The sequence below is a fragment of the Orcinus orca genome, chromosome 17 (genome assembly GCF_937001465.1).
Source record: "Orcinus orca chromosome 17, mOrcOrc1.1, whole genome shotgun sequence".
In the NCBI taxonomy this organism is placed as follows: Eukaryota; Metazoa; Chordata; class Mammalia; order Artiodactyla; family Delphinidae; genus Orcinus; species Orcinus orca.
Window position 1 is genome coordinate 17780741 of NC_064575.1, and position 24950 is coordinate 17805690.

Consider the following 24950-nt stretch of genomic DNA (forward strand, 5'->3'; position numbering starts at 1 on the left):
AAACTACTGGGAGCTAAGGGGGCTGAAAAATTAACAGTTCCAAAGGTTCATAGCCAAATACTACCCTGTCTGTCCCTAAATCGGAGAGGTATGGGAAAATTAATTACATATATTACAAACGTACCATGGTTCTCTGAATCTTAGACAATCAATCATAAGATGCACTATTATTTTATGTAATACTAGGAAAGGAAAACTGCTACCAATTAAACAATTACACACCACTGATTAGACATATCTTGATTTCAGATATGTTAAAGTAGGGGAAAAATTGTGCATTAAAAAATGTATGATATATGTTATTAATAAAAGTGTGATTTTCCTGGGGACTTCCCTGGTGGCACAGTGGTTAAGACTCCGCGCTCCCAATGCAGGGGGCCCAGGTTCGATCCCTGGTCAGGGAACTAGATCCCACATGCATGCCACAACTAAGAGTTCGCATGCCACAACTAAGGAGCTGGCGAGCTGCAACTAAGGAGCCTGCCTGTTGCAACTAAGACCTGATGCAACCAAATAAACAAATAAAATAAATATTTTTTTTAAAAAGTGGCTAGAGTAGATAACCCACTTAAAAAAAAAAAGCTTGATTTTCCTAACTCTTTAAGTACTAGAACCACCTGAAAAATAAAAATTAATTTTCTGAGTAAATTTAATATGCCTAAAATGATTGTTCTCTCAATATTTAACACGTACCCGGCGATACATGATCTCAATCAATAAATATGCACTTTATTCCCAGACTGTGTACAGCAGTACATCTGTCTTCCAAGGCAAAAAGGCCAGGCCCAGAATCTAAATGTTTTAAAGCATCCCAAATCTAGAGTAAACCTAAAAATTCTATCTAGCCCTCATCTTGCATTGGCTCAAGTCTGGAAAACGCACAGGAATTTGAGCTCTTCTAAGAGATCCAAGTGGGTTTATATACTCAGTAAAAAAGATCCTGATATACCTAAATACCATGAAAAAAAAAGATTTAACACTTTCAGAACTGGCTTGGCTTTTCAGTGGCTCTATAGTCCAGCCAGACCTCCCTTTCTCTCCTTCCTCATGAATGCAAATGAATCTAAGTGATATGAATCCACTGAAATTTACTACTTTTGGGGGTAAGAAAACCACTGACAAATTTTGCAGTTAACTATTATCAACAAGATGTTGAATGGCATTCCTGTACGTCATCATACGATGGCTGAGAATCTCTAGACTACAACAACATCCTAGGATGTGTGACCCTGCACTTAAGAGTGACACAAGTTCAGTGCCTAAAACTTTTTCCCACTTCAGTACACATGAGGGATTATTCTTGAGATTTCCTCTTCCCTATGACTGGTGCTTACTATAGGGGTCGAGGAGAGTATTTATGTAACATGAAAAGGCTGCCCAGGAGCTTAACGTTTCCTCTTCTCCACTACCACTTCTCCAAGAATCACTAGAGTAGCTGCTTCACAGCAAAGGTCGAGTGTGGGGACACAAAAAGGCCAACAGAATAAAACAGACACATATATTATTACTCTTAGCCTTCTGAGATTTAAAGTCCTCGGAAAGCTCAAGATACAGTTTGGTTTTTTTTGTGGTACGCGGGCCTCTCACTGTTGTGGCCTCTCCCGTTGCAGTGCACAGGCTCCGGATGCGCAGGCTCAGCGGCCACGGCTCACGGGCCCAGCCGCTCCGCGGCATGTGGGATCTTCCCGGACCGGGACACGAACCCGTGTCCCCTGCATCAGCAGGCGGACTCTTAACCACTGCGCCACCAGGGAAGCCCAAGATACAGTTTTTATACAAAAGAGTAAAAGCAATTTAAAGATCACTTTAAAAACTGTAACCACTATGGGAATTCCCTGGCGGTCCAGTGGTTGCACTCCACACTTCCACTGCAGGGGGCACAGGTCTGATCCCTGGTCAGGGGACCAAGATCCCGCATGCCGTGTGGGACAGCCAAAAAAGAAAAAAAACAAAAACAAAAACACGTAATCTCTATGTTCTAATCAGCCCTGTTCCATTTCCCCCAACTGATAATATCAATGCCTGTCCCAACATAGACCCATAATGTTAAACCAAGTTTGAATGTGTTGGCATGATCAGGAAATGAGATAAAATGAAGACTAACACTTTTAAATATCCAAAAAATTTTAAATCAACATGGTAAAACTCTGAACTCTAATACAGATCCCTGACATTATGTGTATTGTACATAATTTAGTCTGTTAATAATGATTACTCGCAATTATACTCCATTAAAGATGTAAAAAAAAGGTTTTTTTAAAAAATAATGATTACTCTATTGTGACATCCTCAGACAACAGTGAGGTCTACAAGCCCACATGATCCTTCAGTATATAGTTCTGATAGCTTGATAGCCCCAGTTTTCACTTTTTTAACTGTCATCTGCTCTTTGACTATCAATAACTTGTCATAATATCTAACCTCTAGTCACTGACATTCTCTTTCTTTCTCCTCTTTTCTTTCTCTTTTATTTGCTGTTTCCCCCTCCTTAGCCCCACCATACATTACCAAGCAAAAGGGTTTACTTATTCTGGTGAATATATCACATTATTTTCGTGTAACAAATCCTAACCAATCTTCAGTGCTGGCATTTAACACTGGCTAACACTTATTGCTTCATTTGCTCTTAAACCATACTATACTCCCCCACTGAAATTAACCGGAGAAATTAGGTACAATTTTTCCAAGTCCTCATAAAATGAAAAGCACAGCCCAGTAACAGGTCCACAGACCACACTATGTGCAGCACAGTGCTAAAACATGGTGTGTCATCCCAGTGATGCCATCTTTACCTCTTCGGCTTCCGATCATTTTCATCAATGCTCATGCTTATATATTCGTTCAAGTTTTGCTTTTTCAGACAGCTGAGGATGATGGGTATAACTGTATAAAAAAGTACTACTACAGTTGTATGACAGAGAACATTAGTGTTTAATGAAGAATACCACGCTCAATGAAATGCTCTTAATAAAAAAAAGAAAAATAGACTAAGTATTTTGTAAAAAATTTTTTTAATTTATTTTAATTTTTGGCTGCATTGGGTCTTCGCTGCTGCACGTGGGCTTTCTCTAGTTGCAGTGAGCGGGGCACAGGCTTCTTTGTTGCGGGGTGCAGGCTTCTCATTGTGGTGGCTTCTCTTGTTGCAGAGCACAGGCTCTAGGCGCACGGGCTTCAGTAGTTGTGGCACACGGGCTTCAGTAGTTGTGGCTCGCAGGCTCTAGAGCGCAGGCTCAGTAGTTGTGGCACATGGGCTTAGTTGCTCCGGGGCACGTGGGATCTTCTCGGACCAGGGCTCAAACCCATGTCCCCTGCATTGGCAGGCGGATTCTTAACCACTGTGCCACCAGGGAAGCCCCTAGACTAAGTATTTTAAATAGCATCCTAGAAAGCTCATTCATATATAAAACAGTTCAGCTTCTAAATAATGTATCTGTGTAAGTATCATCCCACACTAATATATGTTGAAACCAAGCCACAAAATAGTTAAATGATACTCTTATGGTTATGAATCAAAACCAGGAGAGAATATATCCCTCTTAGATACTAATAATGGCAGTACATCAATGGACAAACTGACAAGATTCCTGGCCCTGTAAAGCTTAAACTCTAGTGAGGGAAGGGAGTTAATAAATAATAACAAAAACAAATAAGTGTATGGTATATTAAAATGTGATGAAAAATGGAGCAAGTTAAGGAGTTGGAGAGTTAGGCCTCACATCTTGCAAAATTTTATTTAAAACTGACACTTTGAGAAACTATTCTAAAGGGTAGAAATCCTTATTTAGGGTAGGAAGAAATATAAACAAGAGTGGGGAAAACATTAAAAATGTAGAGCTATACAACAATGATTGCTAATGCAACTGTACATAAAATGTCCAACATGTTTTCTCTAATTTCATCTAACGATCAACTAAAGGTGGAAGGTTAACAATAGGAGGACGTGATAGAAAAAATAATAAGAATACCATATACATTAACATCATTTCACTAATAAATTACTACTTTCCCCCCAACAACATTAAACAATTACAACATTTTTCTTCTTTCAGGGTGAGATGACACGGCACTGAAATGATTTTACCTTATTTTAAAATAAGGTAGAATTTGATTCATGCAAATTAAGAAAAAAATACTTTTTTCCTAAGTATACTTCTATAGCCCTTAATTCTAACATTTATTTATTGAAACTTTTCCCCCTTTTAGGAAATGGAAAGCCTTCAACAAATCAAGGCGTTCATTCTTATTTTAAGCTAACATTTTGGGGAATTCCCCGGTGTCCCAGTGGTTAGGACTCGGCACTTTCACTGCCGGGGGCCTGGCAGTGACCTGGATCAGTGGTTAGGGAACTAAGATCCTACAACCTGCTCAGCATGGCCAAAAGAATAAAAAATTTAAAATTAAACTAACATTTTCAAAAATCAGACTGGGATGCAAAAAAATGACAAGACTAAATGAGTCCTGTCTGTGAAGAGCCACAGTCTAAAAAGAGAGACAAATATGTAAATAATCTCTACATGCTTTCAGGGTACAGCAGTGTTCAAAAAGAGAGTGATCAAAGGGGAGAAAAACCAGGACCGTGGTATACTGAAAGCTAAAGGAAGAATGCCTTTACAGACTAAGCAAAATTTTATTTCCAGCACAATGTAGATACTCTGAATAATTCCACAGAAAACAAAAACAAAGCGAACACACGAACTTTGAAATATTCAAAGGATCAGGGTTGGATTTCACTTTGGGGTTTTCTGCGAAACCCAAGGGGGGTACCAAACCCAAGGGGGACAAGACCAAAAAGTGAGGAATCTCTCGGAAGACCTGCATAAAACTATGACCCCTCAGTGTAATAGTGAATAAGATAAACGGCACAGAAAGAGATAACAATGAAATTTACCTGCTTAGAACTTAGCAATGGGTATAGGAAGGAAAAAACATCTCCCATGAAATGTCAAAATCTCAAGCAGACACCCACATGGGTCTGAGTCTGAATTCCTGCTGAGAACCTTAGGCAAGAATTTAATCAAGTGGTTAAGGAAGAAATGCCCCAGGCAACTCACAGAAGCAAAAAAAAAAAAATCCTGGGGAATATAATTTCTATCCACTGAGGCAACAATTTGTCTTTTCAGAATCTAGAAAAATACTTAAAAAAGTAGTAAGAACCAAATGAGAAATTATTCAGAAGACAATAGCATAAAATACCTGATGCAATAAAAATCTATCTTCCTAGCTGGAAAAGCACCAGATCCCCAATTAATTTACTTAATAATCTTGTAGCATTTATATAACTGTGAGCAACCTAAGGCAGAGATTATGGTCTACTTATTTTGTAATCCTAGCATTCAAAACTGTGCCTGACAAATGTTTTTCCTCGGTAAATGCTTTTTTAAAAAATTAATAAGGGTCTTCCCTGGTGGCGCAGTGGTTGAGAGTCCGCCTGCCGATGCAGGGGACATGGGTTCGTGCCCCGGTCCGGGAAGATCCCACATGCCGCGGAGCGGCTGGGCCCGTGAGCCATGGCCGCTGAGCCTGCGCGTCCGGAGCCTGTGCTCCGCAACGGGAGAGGCCACAACAGTGAGAGGCCCGTGTACCACAAAAAAAAAAAATTAATAAGGATGTTGACTGCTTCACTGTATGCAAAATCCAGAAACAATATATGTGTCTAACAATAATTATACAAATTATGGCATATGGAAATGAGGCTACACAGCTATTAAGAATGATGTGGATCTCTGTGTACTAACAACAACAGAAGAATCCCAAAACATACTGAAATGGGAAAAAAAAAAAGCCTCAAAAATACATATAATTCCTTTATATTAAAACAAAAGCAAGAGATTTATAGAAACGTCATATAAACGCACATGGGAGAGACGGAAGCACATCCAGCTATTTTATAGTAGTTCCCTCCTAGCAGCATAAATGGAGGAGAAAGAGGACACCCCTGTTTACACTATATACTGTCATATTATGACTCTTTTACAACAAGAATGTAGAAGTATATTCCTTATATAATTAGATTTAAAGGCTCAATGGATGAAGAAAACATATCCACATAAAAACATGAACACAAATGTTCAAAACAGCATTAATCATAACAGAAAAAAATAGAGGCTACCCAAATGTCTATTAACTGATGAACAGGTAAACAAAATCTGTTGTATTCATACAATGGAATGTTATTTGGCCATAAAAAAAAAAGAATGAAGTACTGATACATGCTGCAACATGGAGTAACCTCAGAAACATTATGGTAAGTAAAAGTGGTGAGTCACAGAAGACCACATATAGGTTGATACCATTTACATGAAATGCCCAGAAGAGGCAAATCTATAGACATAAAAATTAGACTGGTGTCTGCCAGCAGATGGGAAGAAAATGGAGAGTGAATGTTTATGGGTACAAGGTTTTCTTCTGGGGATGATGAAAATTTTCTATTAGATAATGGGGACAGTTGTACAACTGGGTAAATATACTAAAAAAAAAATCACTGATTGTACACTTTAAGTGGATGAATTCTATGGCATGTGAAATGTATCTAAATAAAAAAAAAAAAAACCTTTTTAAACTCAGTGGATAGGTTAAACACAGGTGAAGAGAGAATTAACACCTAGGAAGATGTCTGAAGAATTTTTCCAGGATATAACAGAGAAACAGAGGTGAAAACATGAGACAAAGAGAATACAAGAGAATAGGAGGCAACATTTGAAGAGATAATGCATGAGAATTCCCCAGAATTGTTCAAGACATCAATCCTCAAGTCCAAGTCCAGGATGAATTCCAAACAGCATAAATAAAAAGAATCCCAAACTCACACATATCACTGTGAAAGTACAGAACACCAACTGAAAAAGAGCTAATCTTAAAACTAGAGATAGAAGATTACCTACAAAGATACGTAAAATTAGAATGATGGTTATCATTTTAAAAGCAATAATTGAAGTCAGATAATACTATGATTTAGAAAACAAGTGGAATTTTATCTTTCATCTAAGTGAAAATAATTGACAATTTTAACTCCTACACCTAGCAAAACTAGATACAGTTTCAAGAACACAGGTGAAAAGAAGGTATTTTCAGATAGAACAGAGTTTACCACCAACAGTGAGCAGCTAAACAATAAATCTTAATTTCCTTCTGGAAAATAATCCTAAATGACAGGTGAAAGATGCAAGAAGACATAGGAAGCAAAAATACGTAAATATGTAAGTAAATCTAAACAATGACTGTATAAAACAACACAGGCTCACAATTCCTTATGTAAAAATTCCTGGGGCCAGATGTTTCAAAATTAAGAATTTTCTGGATTTTATAAAAATAATAACGCACCCCACCAAACTAATTAGTATTTAGCACTGAAATATGTGAATGTTTATAGCATATGAAATTTTAAAAAACACTACGCAATCTCATACCCACTCATTTCAGGTTTCACAAGAAAAATTTGTAATCAACTTCCAAAAAGTTTTGATTTCTAAGCCATTTTAAATTTATTTATTTTTTCCACTTTATTTTTTTTAAAGTACTTTTTGTTTTTTTAATTCGGGTATAGTTGTTTTACAAAGTTGTGTTAGTTTCTACTGTACAGTGGAATTCCCTGTGCTATAGCAGGTTCTCATTAGTTATCTATTTTATACATATTAGTGTATATATGTCAATCCCAATCTCCAATTTCATCCCACCTCCCTCTTCCCCCCTTGGTGTCCGTATGTTTGTTCTCTACCTCTGTCTCTACTTCTGTCTTGCAAACTGGTTCATCTGTACCATTTTTCTAGATTCCACATATATGTGTTAATATATATTTGTTTTTCTCTTTCTGACTTACTTCACTCTGTATGACAGTTTCTAGGTCCATCCACGTCTCTACAAATGACCTGATTTCATTCCTTTTTATGGCTGAGTAATATCCCATTGTATATATGTACCACATCTTCTTTATCCATTCATCTGTCGATTGGCATTTAGCTTGCTTCCATGTCCTGGCTATTGTAAATAGTGCTGCAATGAACACTGGGGTGCATGTGCCTTTTTTTTTTTTTTTTGCGGTACACGGGCCTCTCACTGCTGTGGCCTCTCCTGTTGCGGAGCACAGGCTCCGAATGCGCAGGCTCAGTGGCCATGGCTCACGGGCCCAGCCGCTCCGCGGCATGTGGGATCTTCCCGGAGCGGGGCACGAACCCGTGTCCCCTGCGTCGGCAGGCAGACTCCCAACCACTGCGCCACCAGGGAAGCCCCCTATTTTTAGTTTTTTTTAAGGAACCTCCATACTGTTCTCCATAGTGGCTGTATCAATTTACATTCCCACCAACAGTGCAAGAGGGTTCCCTTTTCTCCACACCCTCTCCAGCATTTATTGTTTGTAGATTTTCTGATGATGTTCATTCTAACTGGTGTGAAGTGATACCTCACTGTAGTTTTGATTTGCATTTCTCTAATAATTAGTGATGTTGAGCATCTTTTCATGTGCTTCTTGGCCATCTGTATGTCTTCTTTGGAGAAACGTCTATTTAGGTCTTCCACCCATTTTTTAATTGGGTTGTTTGGTTTTTTGATATTGAGCTGCATAAGCTGTGTATATATTTTGGAGATTAATCCTTTGTCCGTTGATTCATTTGTGAATATTTTCTTCCATTTTGAAGGTTGTCTTTTCATCTTATGGTCTCCTTTGCTGTGCAAAAGCTTTATTATTTATTTATTTGGCTGTGTTGGGTCTTCATTTCTGTGCGAGGGCTTTCTCTAGTTGTGGCAAGCGGGGGCCACTCTTCATCGCAGTGTGCAGGCCTCTCACCATTGCGGCCTCTCTTGTTGCGGAGCACAGGCTCCAGACGCGCAGGCTCAGTAGTTGTGGCTCACGGGCCTAGTTGCTCTGCGGCATGTGGGATCTTCCCAGACCAGGGCTCGAACCCGTGTCCCCTGCATTAGCAGGCAGATTCTCAACCACTGCGCCACCAGGGAAGCCCTGCAAAAGCTTTTTAAATTTTATTAGGTCCCATTTGTTTATTTTTGTTTTTATTTTCATTACTCTAGGAGGTGGGTCAAAAAAGATCTTGCTGTGATTTATGTCAGTGTTCTTCCTATGCTTTTTTTAAAAAAAATATTTATGTACTTATTTATTTGGCTGCGCCAGGTCTTAGTTGCCACGTGCAGGATCTTTAGTTGCAGTATGCGGGCTCTTAGTTGTGGTATGCAGGATCTAGTTCTCCGACCAGGGTTTGAATCTGGGCCCCCTGCACTGGGATCACGGAGTCTTAACCACAGAACCACCAGGGAAGTCCTCTCTCTTTTTTTAAATTGAAGTATAGTTGATGTAAAATATTATATAAGTTACAGGTGCACAATATAGTGATTCACAATTTTTAAAGGTTATACTCCATTTATAGTTATTATAAAATATTGGCTATATTCCCTATGTTGTACAATATAACCTTGTAGCTTTTTTTATATGTAATAGTTTGTGCCTCTTATCTCACCCCTGCCCCCTTTCCTCTCCCCACTGGTAACCACTGATTTGTTCTCTATATCTATGAGTCTAAGCCTTTTTTTAGATTTTGGATTTGCAATGAAGTATATTAGCCAGAAATGCCTAATGTGTAAGATTAGGGCAATCAACATATAAACTGGTAGGCACGTGATGGGAGTTAAACCCTTCCAAGGTGATTTTATATTTTGAAAAGAGTGCAAACATACTGATAAAACTTTAGATTTTGATAACTATGTATTTAAATTAGCTATCACAATTCCTGCAAATTAATTTTTAAAAAAAGACAAACTGAACAGAAAAATTGGTGAGAAACTAGAACACATGATTGACAGAAAGCATCTTAATGACCAATAAATATAGGAAAAAAGGGTCAACCTCAGTGGGGAACAGAAAAATGCAAATTAAAGCCATATTACAATAATGACATATATCTACCAAAATGGCTAACATTAAAAACTGACAAGACCAAGTTGACAAGTATATATGTTCAAGAAATGGAAATCTCATACACGGCTGAAGTGTAAATTGGCAAACGATTTGGTGCTACTTTGTAAACCTGAATATAATAAACATATGCTCTGACCCACCAATTTCATTCTAAGGTATATACCCAACATACATATGTTCGACAAAACACACGTAGAAGAATATTTATAGGAGCATTATTCATGACAGGCCCAAACCAGAAATAACTCAAATGCCTGTCAACAGTAAATTGGGTAGATAATCTGTGATATATTCATACACTGCAATAAAGATGAATTTGTTCTACACAGAACATGGATCCCATAAACTAATGTTGAGCAAAAGAAATCAAACAAAAAACAAAACATTTAAAAAAACCTGTGTCATATAATTTCATTTACATAAAGCTCACAAACAGGCAAAAGCAACCTATGGCATTAGCAGTCAAGACAGTGGTTACCTTTGGGAAAAGGAAGCAGTCATCAGGAGTGGTCATAAGACAGGCTCCTGGGGTATTATGAGTATTATTCTATTTCATGTGGTGGTTACAAGGATGCATTCACTTTGTGAATATGTGAACTCTATATTTAGATTTGCGTACTTTTCTGTATATTACACATACTTTAGTAAAAACGTTTATTAAACTGTCCTAAACTTGACTGTGGTGACAGTTGCCCAACTCTGAATAATAAAAGCCATTAGCCTGTATACTTTGAATGATCATGGTATGTGCATTATTTCTTAATAAGACTTAACAAAAACAAAAAATGTTTATTAAACAAAAAAATAAATGAAAGAAAAACTAAATACAGAAAATGTTAATTGTTGAATCTTAATAAAGACTAGAGATGTTGTACTTTTTTCTACTTTTCCTCATGATTAAAATTTTCGTAACTAAAAGTATGAAATAAAAACTAGAATGATAACAGCAAAATAAATGCAAAAATAACTACGGTAACCTGTAAAAGAATAGGAGTGTATAAGTTCCAGATGTGGAGAGGTGGAAAAAGCAAAATGAGAAAAAGGAAGAAGAAATCAATCCATACTAAGACACAGATACAAAAAAAGGATAAATGAAAATCATACAAAATGAAAAAAATTCCATTATAATACAAAATGAAAAAAATTCCATTATATCAGTTAGTCAGCAAAAAAATGAAAGTTCTTTAATTAAAAGATAAATGGATGGTGACAATATACAGTTTATGTGATTTTTAAAAGATAAGGGCACCGAAAGGTTCAAAATCAAAGGACAGAAAAGATACCAGGCCAAATAAAGTTGACAAAGTTACACTAATATCAAGTAAAACCGACTTTAAGACCAAAAATACAGAGATTTTAAAAAAACAAACTATATAATGATAAAAGGTTCAGTTCATCAAAAGCATAGAACTTGTATACACCCCGCTAATATGTATAAAATAGATAGCTAATAAGAACCTGCTACGTAAAAAAATAAATTTAAACGATAAAAAAAAACTTGTATATACCCAACTTACCTTTGAAAATAGACAAGCAAAGGAAAATTAACAAATCTACCTTCATAGTAGGAAATTTTATTAAGATTTCTCAAAGTAATGGATAGATCAAGCAGACAAAAAAGCCCGTAAACTATTTGTCAGACTCCCCTGTCTTCCATTCTGCCAACAGAAGGTACTGCGGGGAAAAAAAGTAGAAGAAAAATGCCATTCCCCCTCCCATTTTATTCCTGGTTCTGAAACACCTCCAACAGAAGGTGTCTCCTACTGAAGTCAAGAGCTGGCAGCTGTAGATTCCAGAAAAATCAGCAAAAGTTGAGCTCCTGGGTTCTTGCTGAGTTGCAGGAGTGTGTATGGTTCTACCAAGTAGCAGTAACTTGTACCAGTGCTCCAGCAGCTTAGTAGCAAGTGCAGGCTCTTTGGTTCCAGCCATAGGTAGTAACAACTCCCAGATCCTTAGACAACCTAGACAACCTCCCTCTTCCTCTCAAACCCTCTCTACCCTTTTTGCTGCTCTAGTCCTAACCATACCCTTGTAACCTATTACCTGTATGAAATCTCTCTCTGCCTAAAAGTATCTAGAGCATTTACTATTTTCCTACCTGCTCACTGATGAATAGAGCATTTTAAAAATACTGCCACTAACTAGAGAAAAAAATCTTTTCAAGCACTTACAAAGCATTTATAAAAACTGGTGTGAAGCCATAGAGTCTACCTCAACAAATTTCAAAGAACTGTGATACAAATCGCATCCTCTGACCACAATGCAGTAAATTAGAAATCAACAGCAAAAAGAACTGGAAAAAACCCACATACATTTGGAAATTTTAAAACACACCTTCGAACAACTCAATGATCAAAGAAGAAGGAAACTAGAACATATTCAGAAATGAATTATCATGGGAATTCTCTGGCGGTCCAGTGGTTTGAACTCCATGCTCTCACTGGCAAGGGCCCAGGTTCAATCCCTGGTGGAGGAACTAAGATCCCACAGCCCCACAGCACAGCCAAAACAAAAAAAAAAAAAAAAAGGAATTATCACAAAAATATTACCTATCAAAAGGTGTGGAATATAGCTAAAAGTGTACTTAACAAAGTATATATTAAGAATTTTAAATGTTTACTTTAGAGCAATAGCTCTTAAACTTTTTGGTCTCAGGAGCCTTTTACACTTACAAATTTTTGAGTAACCCAAAAAGCTTTTGCTTATAGGGGGAAAATATAGATATACTGCTATTTACTGCGATAGAAATTACAACTGTGAAAATTTAAATGTTGTTAATTTATTTAAAAATAAATTCATCATTTATTAACAGACACTGTTTTATGAAAATAACTGTTTCCAATACAAAATGTATTATATATGAAGACTGGCATTATCACAGCAATCAGATAAGAAAAAGAAACAAAAGAAATCCAAATTGGAAAGGAAGAAGTAAAACCATTACTGTTTAGAGATGACATGATACTAAACATAGAAAACCCTATAGAGAGGCCACCAAAAAAACTATTCAAATTAGTAAGTTAATTTAGTAAAGTTGAAGGATACAAAAGTAATATACAGAAATCTGCTGTTTCTATACATGAACAAGAAACTATCAGAAAGTAAAATTAAGAAAACATTCCCATTTACAATTGTATCAAAAATTAAATACCTAGAAAGAAATCTAACTGAGGAGGTTAAAGACCTTTACTCGGAAAACTATACTGATGAAAGAAAGTGAAGACGACACAAACAAATGTAAAAATACACCATTCTCATGGATTGGAAGCATTAATATTTCTAAAATGACCATACTCCCTAAAGAAATCTACAGATTCAATGCAACCCCTATCAAAATACCAATGTATTTTTCACAGAACTAGAACAAATCTAAAATCTGTATGGAAACACTAAACTCCAAATAGCCAAAACAAACTTGAGAAAGAAAAATAAAGCTGGAGGCAACACACTTGCTGATTTCAACTTATACTACTAGGATACAGGAATCAAAACAATATGGTACTGACACAAAAAAAGACACATAAGTCAATAGAACAGAAAAGAGAGCCCAGAAAGAAACTCACACTTACATGGTCAATTAATCTGCAAGGAAGGATGTAAGAATACACAATGGGGAAAAGACAACCTCTTCAATAAACAGTGTTGGGAAAATTGGACAGCTACATGCAAAAGAATCAAAATGGACTACTATCTCATGCCAGGCACAAAAATAAACTATAAATGGATTAAAGACTTAAATGTAAGACCTGAAACCAAAAGACTTGTAGAATAAAACTTAACGAGTACACTCTTTGACATCAGTCTTAGTAATATTTTGGGGGATGTTGCTGCAGTCAAGGGAAACAAAAGCAAAAAAAAATAAATAAGAAATGGGTCTACATCAAACTAAATATGAAGCTTTTGCACAGCAAAGGAAACTGACAACAAAGCAAAAAGGCTGCCTACTGAATGGGAGAAGATATTTGCAAACAATGTTATCTGATAAGGGATTAATATCCAAAATATACAAAGAACTCATACAACTCAACATCAAAAAAACAAACAGCCTGATTTAAAAATGGGCAGAGGGGGACTTCCCTGGTGGCACAGTGGTTAAGAATCCACCTGCCAATGCAGGGGACACAGGTTCGAGCCCTGGTCTAGGAAGATCCCACATGCCGTGGAGCAACTAAGCCCATGCTCCACAACTAACAAGCCTGTGCTCTACAGCCCGTGCTCCACAACAAGAGAAGCCACCGCAATGAGAAGCCCGCACACCACAACAAGAGTAGCTCCCGCTCGCCACAACTAGAGAAAGCCTGCACGCAGCAACAAAGACCCAACACAACCAAAAACTAAATTAATTAATTTTTAAAAAATGGGTAGAGGACCTAAACAGACATTTTTCCAAAAAAGACATACAGATGTCCAACAGACACATTAAAAGATGATCAACATCACTAATCATCAGGGAAATGCAAATCAAAATCACAATGAGGTATCACCTCACACCTGTCAGAATGGCTATTATCAAAAAGACAAGAAATAACAAATGTTGGGGAGGGTTTGAAGAAAAGGGAACCCTCATGCAGTGTTGGTGGGAATGTAAATTGGTGCAGCCACTATGGAAAACAGCATGGTGACTCCTCAAAAAACTAAAAATAGAACTATCATATGATCCAGCAACTCCACTTATGGGTATTTTCCCGAAGAAAACAAAAAGAGTAATTTGAAAAGATATATGTATCCTTATGTTCACTGCAGCATTATTTACAATAGCCAAGACATGGAAGCAACCTATGTGTCCATCGAAAAGTGAAAAGATAAAGATGTGGTATATATACACAACAGAATACTACTCAGCCATAAAAAAGAATGAAATCTTGCCATCTGTGACAACATGGATGGACTTCGAGGGTATTATGTAAAGTGAAACAAGTCAGACAGAGGAAGACAAACACTATATGACTTCACTTATATGTGGAATTTAAAAAGCAAAACAAATGAACAGGCAAAAAGAAACAAACAGATTCATAGATATAGAGAACAAACAGGTGGCTGCCAGACAGGAGGTGGGTGGGGGAACGAGAAATAGGTGAAGGAGATTAAGAGGTACAAACTTCCAGTTACAAAATAAATGAGTCAGAGCAATGAAATGTACAACATTGGGAATATAGTCAATAATACTGTAATAACTGTATGGTGACAAATGGTAATTAGACTCACCATTATCATTCTGTAGTGTATAGAAATATTAAATGTTGTGCTAACATAGTATTGTAGGTCAATTATACTTCAATAAAAAATAAAATGAGAAGCATAAGCTCTTAAAAATAAAGGTAAACATATGATATACAAACATATGTAAACATACTCTGATCAGGAAAGGCAAAGTTAAGTGAAATATAAAACTCCTTTCAATTATTCATTTTTTTTAAAGTAGCTTTATCTTACATTTTTGCTAATTTCTTTTAACATCTGGATTTTTTCAAAAATGACATCTAGATTTGAAAGGCAGAAGGATTAGCCCTGGTAGGCATCAAGATTTCATCATACACACACCATTGTAAAGCAATTATACCCCAATAAAGATGTTAAAAAAAAAAAAAGATTTCATCATAAACTCAAATATGGACACATACAGGCCAAATGGGACAGACGAGATAACCCAGATGATGCAGACCCACACATACTTGGAAACTTGACTGTTGACCAAATAGGAAAGCTTCTTAGTAAATGGGGCTAAGACAAATTGTGTATCCATTAAAAGAAAAAAAAAGAAGAAATTGGATGCCTAACTCAACCCATAAGGGATTAAAGATTTAAATGTGAAAGACTAAACTGCAAGACTTTTAGAAGACAACAGTTTAGGACAAAATTTTAGAAAAATTTCATGAGCTCACAGTAGAAAAGGATTTCTTAAAACAGAGAAAGTACAAACCAAAAAGGAAAAAGACTGATAAATTCTCTTTGCAGTTCATCAAGACACTGAAAGTGAAAAATCAACTCAAACTGAGAAAAGAATTTAGTCATACAAAAGAACTCCTGGGCTTCCCCGGTGGCCCAGTGGTTGAGAGTCCGCCTGCCAATGCAGGGGGCACGAGTTCGTGCCCCGGTCCGGGAAGATCCCACATGCCGCGGAGCGGCTAGGCCCGTGAGCCATGGCCGCTGAGCCTGTGCGTCCAGAGCCTGTGCTCCGCAACGGGAGAGGCCATGACAGTGAGAGGCCCGCGTACTGCCAAAAACAAAACAAAACAAGACAAAAAAAGAACTCCTATAAAAATCAATAAAGGATAACCAAACTGAAAAACAGTCAATAGGCATTCCATAGAAGAAACACAAATGGCCCATAAACAAATAAAAACGATATCTGACCTCTTTATCAATCAAGGAAATGTGAAATAGAAATGCAATGAGATGTCTTTCACAAAAATTAAGTCAGACAATACTAAGTAATGGGGAGTATGTGGTATCCCTGGAACTCCGGTACTACCAGCATGAACATAAACTTATTTAACCGCTTTTGACATTAGCTGGTAAAACTGAACAAAGACATAGTACAACCCCGCAAGTCCACTCCTAGATACATATACATACCCCAGAGAAAATCATGCACATGTGCATCAGGAAAGATGTGTTACAATATTTAAAGCAGCTATGTTCACAATAAATTAGGAGTAAAATAAACCATTATAAAAGACTTTGTAGGGCTTCCCTGGTGGCGCAGTGGTTGAGAGTCTGCCTGCCAACGCAGGGGACACGGGTTCGTGCCCCGGTCCGGGAAGATCCCACATGCTGCGGAGCGGCTGGGCCCGTGAGCCATGGCCGCTGAGCCTGTGCGTCCGGAGCCTGTGCTCCGCAACAGGAGAGGCCACAACAGTGAGAGGCCTGCGTACCGCAAAAAAAAAAAAAAAGACTTTGTAACATGGAATAGTACTTAGTCTAAAAAATGTACTGTTACATCCATCAAGATGGATTAATCTTAAAAGGTTAAACAAGTCAGAAAAAAGTAAAGAAAAATAGGGGATGATAAACAAAATCCAGGAGAGCAATTTACTCTGAGAAGGAATGAGGTACAATTAAAAGAGGTACATAGAGGTGGCTTCAAAAGGAATGGTAACTTTTATCTCTTAAGCTAGATGAATATTAATATTCTTTATTATTTTATTAATATTCCTTAAAATAGTCACTTATGATTTTTAAATTCTTTTTTATGCATCATACCCTTTTTTTTTTAAGGCCACTTCAAAAAGCTTGGTTGTGAAAGGACGGAGAAGAAACTTTAGCATAAGTAAATATTTATGAGACGAATCAAAAAAAAAGAGGAAAGGGGAGTGATAACTGATATGTGAAATATCTGTGAGGAGATGTTTAGGATTAGGGACTGATTTACAAGGGAATTGTTTTTTCAATGTTAAATGCCATGTTTATAAGGAAAAGATAGAAACCAAACTATTTAAAAATTAACCCCTTAATCTCATCATCCATTGATCTTCTCAGGGTAGTGATTTTTCTTTTTACTAATCTGTAGTTTTCCAACATTTCAACAATGAACATACATAAAAATTTAATAAAATGAATGATAACTGACAACAGTGTGGCAGATGTACTGGAGGAGTTAAGACAGAATGAAGGCCAGGAAGCCATACTGAAAACTACTTAAAAAATAAAGAGGTGAGACATTACTAGTGAACAATCAAGATACAAAAGACTGGATTCAATAGTAAATGATGGGGGGAGTAAGAAAGAAAAAAATGAGAATGACTCCAGGATGTTAGCTTGAGTAATGGTGGTACTATTAATCTGAAACAAATACAGGAGGAGGACTAGGTAGAGTCAGCCAGTCTCTGTCTATGTGGCGTTGGAGGCAGCTGAGATTTGGACCTGTGGATTCAAGCTTCTCGTGAATATTCAGATAGACAAAAATAACTGAATCAACCAGAGGTGAAGCCTGGCCTTCTATTTTATTTTTATTTGTTTATTTACTTATTTGGTTGCGCCAGGTCTTAGCTGCAGCAGGCAGGCTCCTTAGTTGCAGTGTGCATGTAGATCTAGTTCCCTGACCAGGATCGAACCCGGGGGCCCCTGTACTGGGAGCATGGAGTCTTATCTGCTGCGCCACCAGGGAAGTCCCCTGGCCTTTTAAAACTCTAGGCTGGGTATGCTCTCTACCATGAACCTAATGGATCCATCATGTGTACTTTTTAAACTACCTCAGCTCCAGGAGGCAATGAGTTCACAACCTGAACTTCTCAAGCTAGTTCAGAAGTTATCTGTCCAGTGTTTTGGAAATTAACATTCCAAATACAATATCAAACCCGAACTTCTCAAGCTAGTTCAGAAGTTATCTGTCCAGTGTTTTGGAAATTAATGCTCCAAATAAAATATCAAACCCGAATTTCTCAAGCTAGTTCAGAAGTTATCTGTCCGGTGTTTTGGAAATTAATGCTCCAAATAAATTATTTAAGTTACCCAGAAACCTTGACTCTGAATGAAATAAAATACAGTTCTGAGTCTACTGTTCTGCCCTTGTGATCACTACATTTCATGCTATAGGTAAAAAGCAGTAATTAGCACTAAGCCTGATAAGAGTTGAGGTCTCATTTTAGCTAACCTTTTCTGACACTGGAAGAATATTTAAATGCGGTGGATTTTTTCCTTGTAAAGGTACAATTACAAATTTTTTATTATACCTTCCAGATTTGGTTACGCTGGGCTACATTGAGAGGCTTTAATAAGTATTAATAAAGTTGCTGAAACAACAATGTCATAAAGCATAAAACATGCTATGTAGTGGAAAATGTAGACTACAGCCAGGGTTTGGCACACATCAAGCCTTAAATAAATATGCTGAGTGCAAAGTTTGGTTTGACCCACAAATCAAACTGCAGATCTATCACAAAAGACAAGAATTAGGATTTAGGATAATAGGATCTGTCACTTATTTGTTAAAAATGTAAGTAAAATTCAAGCCTTAGGAATATAAGCGCATGGGAATTCCCAAGCAATCCAACGGTTAGGACTCCACGCTTCCACTGTCAGGGGCCCAGGTTCAATCCCTGGTGGGGGAACTAAGACCCTGCAAGCCACGTGGTGCAGCGCCCCAAAAAAGAAAGAATACAAGTGCTATAAAGGATATATTCAATTGGCAAACTCAACACCTGCTTTCCAGGAGTGTATAATATGTGTGACTTTGGATAAATAATAATCTATAGCTTAATTTCTACATAATTAAATATCTATCTCAGATTGTTAGAATGAGACGGGTCAGCAAATTTAACAATATTTTGAAATTTTTAAAAATATTTTGAAGCTCATGAAAATATGTATCAACTTCATTTGTTTAGAGGAATTTTTTTTTTTTTTAAACCTGGGACCTTGGCAGTGAAAGCAAAGGGTCCTAACCATTGGACTACCAAGGAATTCCCTGGGGTAATATTTTAAATAATAAACTTTGGCTTTCTTTCAGCTCAAATCTATAAACTGTGTCACAAATATTCTCCAAAATTCATTAATGAAAAGCTTCCTTCTAAGTAAAAATGCTAAATATGCAAACTGCCAACTTGTTTCCCTATTTTTAGCCAATAACTAAAAGAAAAATAAATAAAAATCACACCACCCCTAAAGTCAATCTCTGGTCCTTCACTTAACTCCCAGAGAAAGAAAATTCTCTCCCCTTCTTGAAACCCTCCCACCTCTCTCTCTGGATCTCATGCCTTATCAACTCATCCAGGATATTGTTCTCAGGGTTAATAATCTGGTTTCTAATAACTTCATTCTTTCCCAGTCCATAACCCCTTCCCCTCAGTCATCATTTGGGTCTCTCCTAGCTTTAAAACAGTCATCATTTATCTTCTCTGTCCATTCCTTCCTTTCCTTTCACTGTCCAACTCCATGAATTCGGTCAACACCCATTGCCTCTACTTCCCCTCTAATACATTCACTTAAACTTCAATCCCTGCAAGCTTCTCAGAGTTCAAGCCACTTGCTCATTAAACCTACTGGAGGTCTAATTTCACAGACTTATCACTTACAATCTTCCATGTGAAGACCTTTCCCCCTTTGATTCTATTGTACCAAACTTGGCTCTCTTCCTATTTCTGCGATACTAATCACATTTTACTCCCAAGGCCCTCTTTTTGTAGGCACCCCCAGAGCAAAGTTTTCTGGCATTTTTGGTGTGCTCCTTCACAACTTTCAATTCACTATCAAGTATTTCGAGAGCCAGAAAATACCAATTCTATGACTTAGTAACAGCATTCTTGAAAACTTACCCTAAAGAATAACACAAAACTGGGTGTGGGGGGAGAGGGAGCAGCACACATGCAGCTTACAATGGTAAAAAAGTGGAAACAGGAATACTGCTAATTAGATCATGACATACTGTTAGAACAAGTACTGATGCTCAACACTCTATACCAAAAGGCAGCTTCCACAACTTTTATCTTTAAAGTTTTGTGACTTAAAAAGATTTTATAAGGTTCTTCTTAAGCTGTAAAAATAGATGGATCTTAGTTACATAGATTTATCCTTCCTCTAGATTTAGTCTCAAAGGAACACACATCTGGTTACTGTTAGAATACTCTTCTAACAAATATGTATTCTTAAAGATGTACTGCATTTGTACTGCAAATTTTACTATTCCACGTTCAACATTTTTCAGTGAACATAAAACCTGGTTTTGCAATGGCACTCATCTTGGATAAATAAAATTGATACTATAAATAATTTGAGAACATTTTTATTCTGTCAGGCAGATTTATCTGAAAAGTACAAATTACAAATACTTTAAATTAGGGAGGCCACTTCTTGAATTGCAGGTACACCTTAAGTATCATAAACCTACGCAAGTTACCTAACTTCTGGGCCCATTTTTTCATTAAAAAAAAAAAAGATTAACTTAAATTATCTAAAGTTCTTTTTTTAAAATAAATTTATTTATTTATTTTTGGCTGCGTTGGGTCTTTGTCGCTGCGCACGGGCTTTTCTCTAGATGCGGCGAGCGGGGGCTACTGTCTTCCTTGCAGTGCACGGGCTTCTCATTGCAGTGACTTCTCTTGTTGCAGAGCACAGGCTCTAGGCACGCAGGCCTCAGTAGTTGTGGCTCGCAGGCTTAGTTTCTCCATGGCATGCGGGACCTTCCCGGACCAGGGCTTGAACCCGTGTCCCCTGCATTGGCAGGCGGATTCTTAACCACTGCACCACCAGGGAAGTCCCTCTCTAGAGTTCTTTTAGTTCAAAAATTCCACAACCCAGGTTCTACTTAATTTTCACAAGTTAAAGCTTCCTCCACATACTGTCAGCCTAATTCAGTCATATATACCTATAATTACTTTTCTGTAATTTTACAAGTGATATACATATTCTCATTATGGTTCTAAGCACTTCTCAATATTATCTCATAAATCTTGTATGATATTATAATAACCTCATCTAATGTGAGTAGTGTTTTTTATATATATTCATATCCCTACATAACTATAATGGTTTAAAAATGTTCCAAAAAACTATAAAGCTGTTTTTAGCACAAACTTTTTGTTAACCAAATGAACAAATTACCACTATAAAACCAAATATGTTCATAACTCATGTTATCATTACCTTGTATCTTATCTAAGGCAAATAAATTTCCAGTTTTAATTAAAAATAGTATTGGGGAAAAGCTAGTCAGTATAAAATATTTTCCAGGGCTTCCCTGGTGGCGCAGTGGTTGAGAGTCCGCCTGCCGATGCAGGGGACACAGGTTCGTGCCCCGGTCCGGGAAGATCCCACATGCCGTGGAGCAGCTAAGCCCGTGCGTGCGCTACAACTACTGAGCCTGCACTCTAGAGCCCAGGAGCCACAACTACTGAGCCCACATGCCACAATTACAGAAGCCCATGCGCCTAGAGCCCGTGCTCCACAATAAGAGAAACGACCGCAATGAGAAGCCTACGCATCACAACGAAGAGTAGCCCCCACTCACCACAACTAGAGAAAGTCCGTGTGCAGTAACGAAGACCCAACGTAGCCAAAAATAAATAAATAAAATAATTTATAAAATGAACTACTAACCTTAACATTCCAGGTTAGTTACCTCACAAAACCCAAATATCCATCTAATGAAAAGACAGCTTCGGCAACTTTGTTACATTCAACGTATATAGCCATTTGTTTTTCCTCAGTATGTGTATGCTCGGTTATGCTATGCTGTGATTTTAGGGATTTCCTCCACCAACATTTTCTCTTGATAATGTAGATGGAAACTTTTATAATACTAGTTAGACTCATTAACTTTAGAAAGTAAGAAAAAAGAATCACATTTAATGCTGACGGGAAGATTTTTTAACATAAGGAATACAGCAATACGCTTAAGAACTGGTGTTTAAGGTAGACAGCAGAATATCTCATGTGTATATAAGTGACCAAAATAAAACTGATTTTCTTCAGAAGTTTCAATTTGTGTTTTATAAAAGACAATAACAATGTTATTAAAAAGCTACACAGGGGCTTCCCTGGTGGCGCAATGGTTAAGAATCTGCCTGCCAATGCAGGGGACATGGGTTCGAGCCCTGGTCCAGGAAGATCCCACATGCCGCAGAGCAACTAAGCCCGTGCGCCACAACTACTGAGCCTGCGCTCTAGAGCCCTCGAGCCACAACTACTGAAGCCCACACGCTTAGAGCCTGTGCTCCGCAACAAGAGTAGCCACCGCAGTGAGAAGCCCACGCACCGCAACGAAGAGTAGCCCCCACTCACCGCAACTAGAGAAAGCTCGCACACAGCAACGAAGACCCAATGCAGCCAAAAATAAATAAATAAATTTATTTAAAATAAATAAGTTTATTTTTAAAAAAAAGCTACACAGTATAAACACCACTATTTTATTTTATTTTATTTTATTTTATTTTTGCGCTACGCGGGCCTCTCACTGTTGTGGCCTCTCCCGTTGTGGAGCACAGGCTTTGGACGCGCAGGCTCAGCGGCCATGGCTCACGGGCCCAGCCGCTCCGCGGCACGTGGGATCTTCCCGGACCGGGGCACGAACCCGTGTCCCCTGCATCGGCAGGCGGACTCTCAACCACTGCACCACCAGGGAAGCCCTAAACACCACTATTTTAAATAAAGATCAATTCAAATCTCTAAGTCTTCTTTAAAACAATTTTTGCTTACAAATTACACATTGTCAAAAATAGCAACAGTATGATTCTGAGATTCTCAGAAAGAATACCTTTAGTATGTTTCTTTCACTCTATGCAAACTCAGAAGTCAACAACTTCTTTAACATTAATATGTAAAATCTCTAGAAATACAAGGCCATTAGGATTTAATTTTTTTTTTAAAAACCAACAACTCGTTTTTTTCAGACAGCAACGTAAAACTCAGTTTATTAAAACAATAAAGAGAATATAAAATGTATTTATACCAAGTTTCATTCTAATAAAGAATGAAGAAATATGAAAGTATAAATGATTGACTTATAAAATCACGAGCTTCCCTGGTGGCGCAGTGGTTGGGAGTCCGCCTGCCAATGCAGGGGACACGGGTTCGTGCCCAGGTCTGGGAGGATCCCACACACCATGGAGCGGCTGGGCCCATGAGCCATGGCCGCTGAGCCTGCGTGTCCGGAGCCTGTGCTCCGCAATGGAAGAGGCCACAACAGTGAGAGGCCTGCGTACCGCCAAAAAAAAAAAAAAAAAAAAATCAATTTTGGCATCCTACATTGTCAGTTTAAGAAATTATCAATTTACCTTTCAATTGTTTTTTTCAATTACAAAAACAAGGGCTGCTGAATTTTTAATAATTTAGTCTTAATTTTTGCCAGTTTATGAGGATCTAAAATAAGATAATAAAAAACATTAATGGGGGAGCTCCCTGGTGGCCTAGTGGTTAGGATTCCGGGCTTTCACTGTGGTGGTCCGGGTTCAATCCCACAAGCCAGAAAAAAAAAAAAATTCAATGTATCTTAAATAGAAAAATCTGGTTTCAGTCACAATCAGATACAACAGTCAATTTTAGAATAGGTGCTGAGAAAAAAAGGAAGAAGTAACACCTATTCACACCACTTTTGCTATTCAGGATCACAGATAATCCTTTCCAAGCCATCACCATTAACTTGTCTTAGTTTCCTCTGGTACTTCAATCACTGTCATCAAATTTATGAAAACTAGAGGCTTGCAAGGATTAAGCCAGACATCTATATCCTTGTAAGGGTTGTTTTTTATGCTTTTTGGTAGAAGTATTCCAAATTGACCAATTTCTTCCATTATAATTTAAATTGAAAAAATCTGAAGTAAAGCTCTGTCACTTTGAAAAAACTGTCACTACCACAGATAAAGAACAAAGAGTGCTTGTTGCTCACCACCCAGTTCTACAAGAGTTAAGTAGTAACCCACTGCAGTTGCCCACCAACAGTACAACGTGAGAGGAACTCAGAGTGAAAAACAGGATAAGGAACTCTGAGCTTTGGATAAACAGGCCCTTACATATAGATGCATATCTCAGGAAGAATTTCAATGATCCCAGATGCTTGTATCTTCCCCATACACAGAAAAGCACTAAAATCATTCACTTGAGATATCTGTTCTCGGTGATTAACAGTAATCTTTTACCAAGATGTATGCTTGACTGCATGTATTTCCTAGCCAAAAATCATATATAAATTGGCTTCTCCCCTGCCTCTTTCGAGCAGTTTCCTCAGAGCTAACTGAGTGGCTATGTCCTGGGCTATAGTCCTCAGTGAGACCATGAATAAAATTTAAACTCATAACTCTTATGTTTTATGGCTTTCTTTAAGTCAATACTATGTTTATGGGTAATAACGCTTATCAGTAAGCCCAGTCTACACTTCACAGACCATCAACAGATGTTCTGTCCTCTGCTACATCTGAAAGAATCAATCACAAACTCCCTATACCAAAACCCCTCCACCCAATAAAACCTCATACCTCCTCCTCCCACATGCACAAACAGATCCACACCCAGACACACCCTAGGAATAAAACATTTAGAAAAGGAATACAATTTCAGGAATGAGAAGTATCCTGAGACACAACATATTTGGACTTAGGGA

The 24950-nt window shown here is 37.6% G+C and overlaps 1 protein-coding gene and 1 long non-coding RNA gene across 3 annotated transcripts in view; both read right to left on the reverse strand.

Moving 5' to 3' along the window:
- Positions 1–24950, reverse strand: part of UBE2W (ubiquitin conjugating enzyme E2 W) — a 76104-nt gene that overhangs the window by 38027 nt on the left and 13127 nt on the right. The window lies entirely within an intron of this gene.
- LOC125961625 (uncharacterized) lies at positions 1555–22758 on the reverse strand. The gene is made up of 2 exons (XR_007472560.1): positions 18292–22758; positions 1555–18141 (listed from the first exon to the last, which is right to left on the reverse strand). It is a non-coding gene; the product is annotated as an uncharacterized LOC125961625 (long non-coding RNA).